Genomic DNA, 10,699 nt, shown 5'->3' with positions numbered 1-10,699 from the left:
CCAAATTTGCCTGTTACTCCAGGTGTTTCTTGACTTCCTACTTTTGCATTCCAGTCCCCTATAATGAAAAGGACATCTTTTTGGGGTGTTAGTTCTAAAAGGTCTTGTAGGTCTTCATAGAACTGTTCAACTTCAGCTTCTTCAGCATTACTGGTTGGGGCATAGACTTGGATTACTGTGATATTGAATGGTTTGCCTTGGAAACGAACAGAGATCATTCTGTCATTTTTGAGATTGCACCCAAGTACTGCATTTCGGACTCTTTTGTTGACCATGATGGCTACTCCATTTCTTCTGAGGGATTCCTGCCCGCAGTAGTAGATATAATGGTCATCTGAGTTAAATTCACCCATTCCAGTCCATTTCAATTTGCTGATTCCTAGAATGTCGACATTCACTCTTGCCATCTCTTGTTTGACCACTTCCAATTTGCCTTGATTCATGGACCTGACATTCCAAGTTCCTATGCAATATTGCTCTTTACAGCATCAGACCTTGTTTCTATCACAAGTCACATCCACAGCTGGGTATTCTTTTTGCTTTGGCTCCATCCCTTCATTCTTTCTGGAGTTATTTCTCCACTGATCTCCAGTAGCATATTGGGCACCTACTGACCTGGGGAGTTTCTCTTTCAGTATCCTATCATTTTGCCTTTTCATACTGTTCATGGGGTTCTCAATCATCTAAAGATGTCTCAAATAGTAGCAATAAAAAAGAAATTATTTGTGCTCCTCCTAAGACACTTACTCATAATAGCACTAATCTTTACAACACTCCTACAAAGTGGGTACTGTTTATACCCATTTTGTAGATAAGAAAACCAAAACTCAGTTTAAGTAACTTATTGCTCCCCATAGATAAAAACAATAACGTTAGGATTCATGCCCAGGTCTGTCTGGTCCCAAAGCCCATATGACACTAGTAATAAGAGTATGTTGGCATCTTGTAGGCATACTGTTAAGATTATCTACCCACTTTTGTGTACAAGTGGAGAATTATCTATCCACTTTTGTATACAAGATTTCCATGTCATCTAGGAATGATGGTAAGTCAGCCATTCTGTTCCAGACTGCTAGTGCATAAACCACACCAGTCAACACTGAAATCCACTTGAGATCCTGGAAATCAACTCTTCCCTACACTAAACTGGAGCTTAAAGGATTTTCTCAATTCCCAGCCAGATAAAATGTTTGCTAATATACTTTATGGATGGGAAAACCTCATTAAAATGTTGATGTCATCAAAGAAGTTGGGTATCTGCTTAGTCTCTCTGTAGTAGAGAGAAAAGATCCACTGAACTCAAGACAGAATAAATGTTCAAATAACAGAATTTCATCATATATGTGTATATGAAAGTTATTAGTTACACTGGGTCATTCTCTACTTTTTGGAAATAAAACAAAGCCAAAGATGTATGTCTTAAGATCAGGAAATAGGACTTTTTCATACCTTATATCAGCATACTATAAGTTTAATGTGTAATTAGGTATTTATATCTAATAATACTTTGTCTTTATGTTCACAAAATTTGTCCCCAATTCTCTTTAAAACATACAAAATATCTATTCAGTGTATTTTTTCATTTGCTTTCCATAATAACATGGGGTGGAAAGTTTTGGAAAAATAACTACCAACATCTCTTCAAAAATTCTCTCTGGGAATTGGGATTATGGGAAACTTTCACTTTATATATTGTTAATTTCAGACACTAGTTTAATTTCTACAAAGATCATGTATTGGTTTTTTAATTAGAAAAAGCAGATAATCACAATCTTTAATAACAGCCTCAAAACATTTTTACTACATAAATCTTACTAGAAACAATATGCATGATAAACCCGAATGTTAAGATTATTTTTGCCCCCGAATGACTTAGCAACTCTTAGCATTAGAAGATAAAGTCTGTTCAGATGTGCAGAGTATTATCTAATATCTGGCCTTGAAAGAGTATCTAGGGACTGACAACATCTCACCAGAATGCCATGTAGTATTAAATCACAAAATGCCTTTAATTTAAAATCATCTCAAAAGCATACTCAAACATTTCTCAAACATTTGGCATTAACAGTACTATGAGTCCATGAGGGAAATGCTCTAATCCTTCAACGTAAAGACTCCAGGTCATGTTCTTCATTTAAGCCTGCATCACCTCTTAATCTTGACAGCAAAATCCTCACCAAAATTTTGGCAAGCACACCGGGAATGATGCTGCCAAACAGGCATCACTGTTGATCAGTCTGGTTTCCTCTCTGCTGAAACATGAAGCTATCTAACAAAAGGTGCTTGATGTAAATCACAAACAGATTTTCTCAGAATTTGGTTCTTTTGTTTAAGCGCAGAAGGGAGAAAAATTACCCTATTGTCACCTCTGTCTGCTAGCCACTACTATATATCAGATGTTGGTGAACTATGGCATGTGGGTCAAATTTGGCTATCCTCACCCCCTGCCTGTTTTGATATAGCCAACAAAATGTCTTTTGAATTTTTGCATTAAAAATCAAAAGAACAATGTTTCAGGACATGTGTAAATTATATATAATTCAAATTTCAGTGTCTATAAATTAAATGTTATTGGGACACAGCCCACTCATTTGTTTATGTATTATCTATGGTTGCTCTTCTGTGACAACAAAGTTGGTCCTCTGTAATGGGTTCAACAGAAACAGAATCTCTCATAAATTCATGTCAGCCTGAACCCTCACAATGCAATCTTATGTGGAAATAGGGTCTTAGTAGATGAAATTAAGATGAAGTCATATTAGAATAGCTTGCTTGGGCGGAGACCCTAAATCAGTGACTTGTGTCCTTATTAGAAAAAAAGATACAGAGATACACAGAAGGAAGGAATCTTGTGGAGACAGAAGTTGAGACTGGAGTGAGGCATTTACTAGCCCAGGAACACCAAGGTTTGCCAGCAATCACCAGAAACTCGAAAAGACGCAGTTTCTTCCTCAGAGCTTCCGAAACCATAAGAGAATTAATTTCTGTTGTTTTCAAACACGAACAGAAATGAATTTCTGTTGTTTAGTCGTATGTTTAGTGGCAGCTTAGGAAACTAATATATCAGAACCTTTTCATAAAAATGTTGCTAACTCTTGGTATAGAAGATTGTGCTCTGGAAGAAAACTTCCACAGGGTAAGTTACCAAAGGCCAACCAGTGAGGGCAATACTAGGCTTAGAAAGAGCATAAAAGCACTTAAAGACAGCAGGGCAATTAGAAGAGAAGCAGTTCTTACCACATATGCTCATATTTAACTTACAGTTTTTCTTAATCTCACAGAAGTAATCATTTATTTCAGTTGTAGATCACACACTGTTATATCACATTGCATGAATTTCAATAATGGCACTTCAACTTAAAAGTTCATGAGCACCTCATGGGTTCTATTTTCTGTGAGTACAACAAGAAGTCAACGTTTTAGTGTGTGAGGTTAGTGATCGATGATAGAGGGGAGGGTTGGTTAGCTAACTCTCACTAAAAAATGATCCACTATCCAGTACAGTGAGAATGCCATCACTTCCAGGTTCTAGGAAGCTCTATTGTCATCACAGAAAAGTCTGATAGCAGCACTTTAAAATCTTTAAACTCAGAAGCACTAAATAAATATGTGTTGACTGATTTATTGAATATCCATCTTTATTTTTTCCAGGATTTTACTATATTTTACTATATTTTCTTTTCAATGCATAACAAATGATATGTAATAAGAAACTATGTCTGTATAAGTAAGAAAGCTGTTTTGATATGTGCAGTTCAATCAAATGCTAAGGAATAAGAGAATATTGTGTCAAAATTTAACTGGTAATATTCTTTCAATCTTAATGGTACATAAAATAATGGTTTGGCTTATAACGAGTAGCATCTTAGATTCAATGAATGAAGGTAAAAACAATTCCCTAGCTTGTTACAAGACATAAATGCGACAGTGTATGGAAGAACACCTGGCATGCAGCAATCATCCAACACATACTAACTGAATCTCATTCAGAATTAAATCTCATTAGAATTAGTCAGAGACTCTTAGAGATAGAAGTGACCTCAAAGGTCATTCTCCTGGAATGATTATTTTCTTCTGCCAGTTACACTGGTGCCAAGTGTGTCCACACAACACATTGAGAAGCTTCTCAAATGCAGACATCACATGACAACAATCCCTTGGTCACATTTGCTTGGGGCAGAGTCTGGAACAACTACTAAACCAGGATAACCATCAATCTCTATGCTGGTGCTAATCTGGTGCTAGGGCTTGGTCCAACAGACATACTCTATGGGTAGTGACTGACCTGCCAGAAGATTCCCTGACTTGGGGCATTTGAGATGCACAGACTTAACAGCAGAGTGAAGAGAAACCCTGGGGACACACCGGACAGTAAAAGCTATGAGCAAGAAGAACCGTAAAAAAGCAGTGCCTGAAAGAAAACCTGAATAAATATTTTTCCAAAGAAGATATATAAACACCAATGGGCATCTGAAAAGATGCTGAATATCACCAACATTAGAGAAATGCAAATCAAAAACCACAGCAAGATGTCACCCCATGCTTGTCAGAATGGACATCATAAAAAGACCACAAACAACAAGTGCTGGCAAAGATGTGGAGAAAAGGGAATCCCCGTATACTACTAGTGAGAAGGCAAACTGGTACAGCCCCATGGAAAAGAGCATGAAGGCTCCTCAAAAAATTGAAAATAGGCAGTTTTCATATGACCAGCAATCCCAATCCTGGGCATATATCTGAAGAAAAAGAAAGTTCTAATTCAGAAAGATACATGCACACCAATGCCCACAGCAGCATTATCCACAACAGCAAAGACATGGAAGCAACCCAAGCATGCATCAACAGGTGAATGGATAGTGAAGATGCGGTATACAAACATACACACACATATACACACACTCTCGCATGCACAATGGAATATCACTTAGCCATAAAGAAGAATGAAATTCTGCATCTGCAACAACACAGATGGACCTGGAGGGTATCACACCTAATGAAATATATCAGAGTAAGAATAATACACTATCACCTATATGTGGAATCCAAAGAAATAAATGAATGAGTATAATAAAACAGAAACAGTCTCACACAGAACAAACTGGTCACCAGGGGGAGAGAGAAGAGAGATGGGGAAGATACAGGATTAAGAAGCACAAACTACTATTACAAACCAAATAAGCTATAAGAATATATTATACACCACAGAGAATATAGCCAATATTTTATAGTAACTTTAAATGGAATATCCATTTCCATTAATTGGTAATGTCTATAGAAGATTCACATTTTTAGTGAATTTCTATTATATTTGATTAAACTCCATTGCTGGTGCTTTACTGGATATAAAAATACAGCATGATAATAAAATGGTTCACAATAATTTCAATTTTTGTGTAACTTCAATTTCTTCAACTCAAGACTAAATTTGTATTCTCTAGACCTAATTATTCAAATAAAGGATGAAATATACCTAGTGAGAGAAAGAAGAAACAAAATGTATAATTTTAATATAAAAATACCCATGATGGTGGTTATAGAAGTCTGGGAACTCTGTGCTAAGGATACGAAACAACTCAAAAGGAAACTTACATTTCAGCTAAGAAGCAAATTATAATTTGTCTTGCATGCTAGAGAACTTCAAAGACTTTGCTGATTCTTACACCAACCACCATGATTTTTCAAGTGGAGCTGAAGGTTCAAATTTGGTTTGATGAACCCCTTGCTTCTTGGCTAGGAAAGAAACAAAATTGCCAACCAGGCAAGTTACACAGGCAAAGATCCCTTCCAAATGTTCTTTAGGAGAGAAAATATGGGTCAGCCAACAAAGCATCAATTCTTCAGTGAAAAGCTGGGACAGTGATATCCTGAGAGAGCTATCTGTAACTCCTGTCTATCAGGTATCAGGTAATAAGTGTTCTCATTCCATGTGTGGTTGCCTCATGAAAGAGTGGAGGTTTGCCTGATTGAGCTTGAGGGTTTCACATGAACAGCAATGAGAACAAGGAACACATAGTAGAGATATTGAAGCTGACACACAATTATTGTAAACATTTTCAATTTCAAAATGAAATACTTCATTTTTAAAAATAATGAATTTCCTGTCAAGAGTACCTAGATAAAGACAAAGACACCAAAACAAAGCAGAAATGGTATTTAATGTACTGGGTCACCTTCTGCACCATGACTTCCCATTATCAATTTCACCAGAGAAGACCCACAGACACCAAAAGCAGGAGTCAGAATATCCTGTGAGACCTCTGTGTAGAGTGATGTAAGGATTTCACTAAAATTCAATACTTAATTTAAGTCCCATCATTCACTTGTGGGACACTCCCTCGGCTTCTGTACAACAGATATTATGGAAGGTTCATAACTGGCTCATTATTAAGGTAAGATCAACCCCCTTGAAAAACAAGCATGTCAGAACCTTCCTTCTCACAGATGGCTTCAAGAAGATACCCCAACCTTCTCCAGTATTTGATGACTGTCTCCATAAGGACTAGAAATTCAGGTACCTCCTGAGTCAAGACAGTATTTTTTCTATTTTGTGATCTTCACTTCTTCAACTGGCCTCCATTCTGGGCAACCTGGTTCCTCTCATCTTTGATTCCTTCAGACAAGGTCTTTCCTAAACTTTATTTAGAACAAGTCACATTTATATTATCTACTAAATCTGTTTTTGGGCTTCCTGGTGGCTCAATCAGTAAAAAAATCTGCTTACAATGCAGGAGACCTAGGTTCAATCCCTGGATCAGGAAGATTCTTTGGAGAAGGATACGGCAACCCACTCCAATCCGTGCCTGGAGAATTCCATGGACAGAAGAGCCTGGTGGGCTACAGCCCATGAGTTCGCAAGAATCAGACACAATTAAGCAACTAAGCCACCACCAAATCTGTTTTTGACTGGATCAACATTTACATGTGCTGACTACACTACACACTTCAAATTTTTACTGTTATATTTGTTCTAATCTAACAGGCATAACTGCATTTTACTTGAGGTCCTGTGCTTAAAAATAGGGGAAAATGATACAAAGGTAGTTAAATCTTTCAGTGTTCTTCTTTTTATGATATGGAATTAGCATACACACCTACTTATTCTAGAGAAAGTGCTGGAGATCTTTGTATAATGAAGGGACACAATGCATCAGGCTTGCTTCTTGACTAGCCACCTGTAGAAGCTGTTAGGATGCATCATTAAGTCAGAATCTACTTCCATATAAGTTTTTGATAAGAGATCCCTAGTATCATATTTTCTGGAGAAGGCAATGTCACCCCACTCCAGTACTCTTGCCTGGAAAGTCCCATGGATGGAGGAGTCTGGTGGGCTGCAGTCCATGGGGTGGCTAAGAGTCAAACATGACTGAGCGACTTCACTTTCACTTTTCACTTTCATGCATTGGAGAAGGAAATGGCAACCCACTCCAGTGTTCTTGCCTGGAGAATCCCAGGGACGGCGGAGCCTGGTGGGCTGCTGTCTATGGGGTCGCACAGAGTCGGACATGACTGAATCGACTTAGCAGCAGCAGCAGCAGTTTCATATTTATTTACTGAAATTTGCAGATTTATTCTAGTGTCAAAGCACTTGATGATAAGAGTCACACTGTACTGATAATTGCTAAAACTCCATCTTTTTGTCAAGTGTTGACGGTGATCAAACAATTCTGTTTTGCAACAACACTAAATGCAAGACAAATGCTAAGCTTAATTATAATGTCTCTCAATTTTATGAATGTGATGACATTTTATAGTTTTATTTTGTACATGAAGTTTGAGACAAATATTTAAGAAGTTTTGCTGAGGTTTCACTTATGTGAGGCCTTTAAAGAAATATTAGGTTAAAAATAAATTCCAAAATTCTGTCAACCTAAGTATTACTTGAATTTGAGAAATTTTAACCTTATAAGAGTCTACTGTTCATTTCTTAAGATTCAGAGACTTATGAGCTTATGCTATATTTCCTTCAATCAGATTCATTATTCAACATGAAGGTAGGTTTAAAAAGAGAGAGAGCACCAAGAATGGGCACGAAGAAGAAGCTGCCTTATGGTGGGGTAACACCAGTCAGAAGACTTGGATTCTAATCTTTATTCTGTTAGTTGAACTTAGGCAAATATTCTGTTACTAAGTAGTTGAACTTACGCAAATATTAACTAGTTGAATTTAAGCAAATTGGAAGGAAATACAGGAGAATACATATGTACTTTTAAGGCAACAAAGTCCTTTCTAAACAAGATAGAAAACCCAGAAGACATAAGGGAAAAAACAACATAAAAAGTTAAAAGAGAAGACAGACTGGAAGAAAATGTTTGCAACACATAACAGAAAGAGCTAGTTGCTATAATACGTAGAGAACAAAAGGCTCCTTCAAATCAATAACATACAATCCAATATAATAAGGTAAAAGAATAATAATGAGCAAAAGAAAAAGTGATCAAAGAACATGAAAAGTGGCTAATATTATGAGTAATTTCTCATCATATAAGAAAAAAAAAAAATTGGTGCTATGCAGTTTTGACAATGGAATGGGGAAATAGGCATTTTTATCACTATACATCTGAAAACAAACAAGGAAAACATTTTCATAGGTCAATTTGGCAACATCTACCAATATGTTAAGGATTATGACAACTAATCATAACCTCTGATAAACAATATTAATTCTAACAATCCATCCTACAGAAATACTTATAGATGTGGACAAATCTATATATATATTTTAATGTTGCTCAGTCATGTCCAACTCTTTGCAACCCCATGGACTGTAGCCTGCCAGGCTCCTCTGTCCATGGAATTTTCCAGGCAAGAATACTGGAATGGGTAGCCATTCCCTTCTCCAGGGGATCTTCCTGACCCAGGAATCGAACCTGGGTCTTCTGCATTGTAGGCAGATTCTTTACCATCTGAGCCACCAGGGAAGCCAATGATATTATAGAGACAAATTTAAAACAACCTAAATATTCACAAATAAGAATGACTAAATACATTTTAATACTTCCATATGAACTATGAAACACAATGTGCCTCTTGAAAAGAATGAGGTTTTTCTATATGGACTCTTAAGGGCATTCTTGAAGATATGAAGTTTTAGAAAGTCACAGAATAGAATAGATTATAGAAAATAATTTCATTCATTCCATTTGTAAAACTCATGTACATATTGGTCTGTAAGCATGAAAAGGAATAGGAAAACAACTCAAAAAGAAATATTACAAGCAACTAACAGAGAGTAAAGAATTCCTAAAAGAAGGAAAAGTGAAAGGGAATTTTTTTCAGTTACTTTATATTCTCCTATCGCATTTTAAAAATTGCAATACGAACATATATCTTTTCTCATTAAAAATTTCTATGGAAAAAAACAGAATTAGCAATGTGCAGTATTTTTATTAACATAGCTCCCACCTTATACAAAACTATTTGGTCAGGTAACTAACTGGCAGAGTTACAAAGTCTTAAGTCTAGAGCTATGTTTTGTTACTCACTCATTTCTTTTCCTTATTTTTCATATTTATCTAAATAGCTCTAGTTTTTATAAAGATCAGGCTAATACAAAAGCACTGAAAATTTTATAAGAGTAAAATGCTGAACTGTGTGAGTCTGCTAATACCCCTGTTCTTTACAATGAATATATTAATACAGTTGGCTCTCAGGTATTCTGCTTCATTGACTATGCTAAAGCCTTTGACTGTGTGGATCACAACAAACTGTGGAAAATTCTTAAAGAATGGCAGATTTTATTTTCTTGGGCTCCAAAATCTCTGTAGATGGTGACTGTAGCCACAAAATTAAAAGATGCTTGCTCAAAAGCTATGGCCAACCTAGACAGCATATTAAAAAGCAGAGATATCACCTTGCTGACAAATGTCCACATAGTCAGAGCTATGGTTTTTAAAGTAGTCATGTTGAAATGTGAGAGCTGCACTTCATAAAGGTTGAGTGCTGAAGAACTGATGCTTTCGAACTGTGGGGCTGGAGAAGACTTGAGAGTCCCTTGGACTGTAAGGAGATCAAACCAGTCAATCCTAAAGGAAATCAACACTGAATATTCATTGGAAGGGCTGATGCTGAACCAGAAGCTGAAGCTCCAATACTTTGGCTACCTGATGGGAAAAACCAACATACTGTAAAAGATCCTGATGCTGTGAAAGACTGAAGGCAAGAGGAGAAGGGGATGACAGAGGATGAGATGGTTGGATGATGTCATCGACTCAACAGACATGAGTTTGAGCAAACTCTAGGAGATAGTGATGGACAGGGAAGCCTGGCGTGCTGCAGTCCATGGGGTCACAACACAACTTAGCAACTGAACAACAATGACAGTTGGCTCTCAGGTATTCATGTGTGTTCCCCATCCATGAATTTAACCAACCAGGGATCACACACTAAGTTTAAGATCTGCAGTTGGCTGAGTCCACAGATGAGGAATCTTCAGATACAGGAGGGCAGACTGTGGAACTACAGCCTCAAGGGATTTTGATATCCAAGGCTGGTCCTGGATACAAACTCAGGCATACACTATGGGAGGACTGTATACACAAATCCAACCTTTAAAACTGACCTTGGATATAGACATGATCTATTAATAAAAGTCCATAATTTTTCCATGAGGATGCAATAACTCCAGAGAGCTACCACTGCCACATGATGCTCTGGTGCAGTGATGCTCTGGGGCAGACATCAACTCTGAATCACATGATAC

The sequence above is a fragment of the Bison bison genome, unplaced genomic scaffold (assembly GCF_000754665.1).
Source record: "Bison bison bison isolate TAMUID 2011002044 unplaced genomic scaffold, Bison_UMD1.0 scf7180017864373, whole genome shotgun sequence".
NCBI lineage: Eukaryota > Metazoa > Chordata > Mammalia > Artiodactyla > Bovidae > Bison > Bison bison.
The sequence above is the reverse complement of the archived record's forward strand: the minus strand, read 5'-3'. Positions refer to the sequence as shown.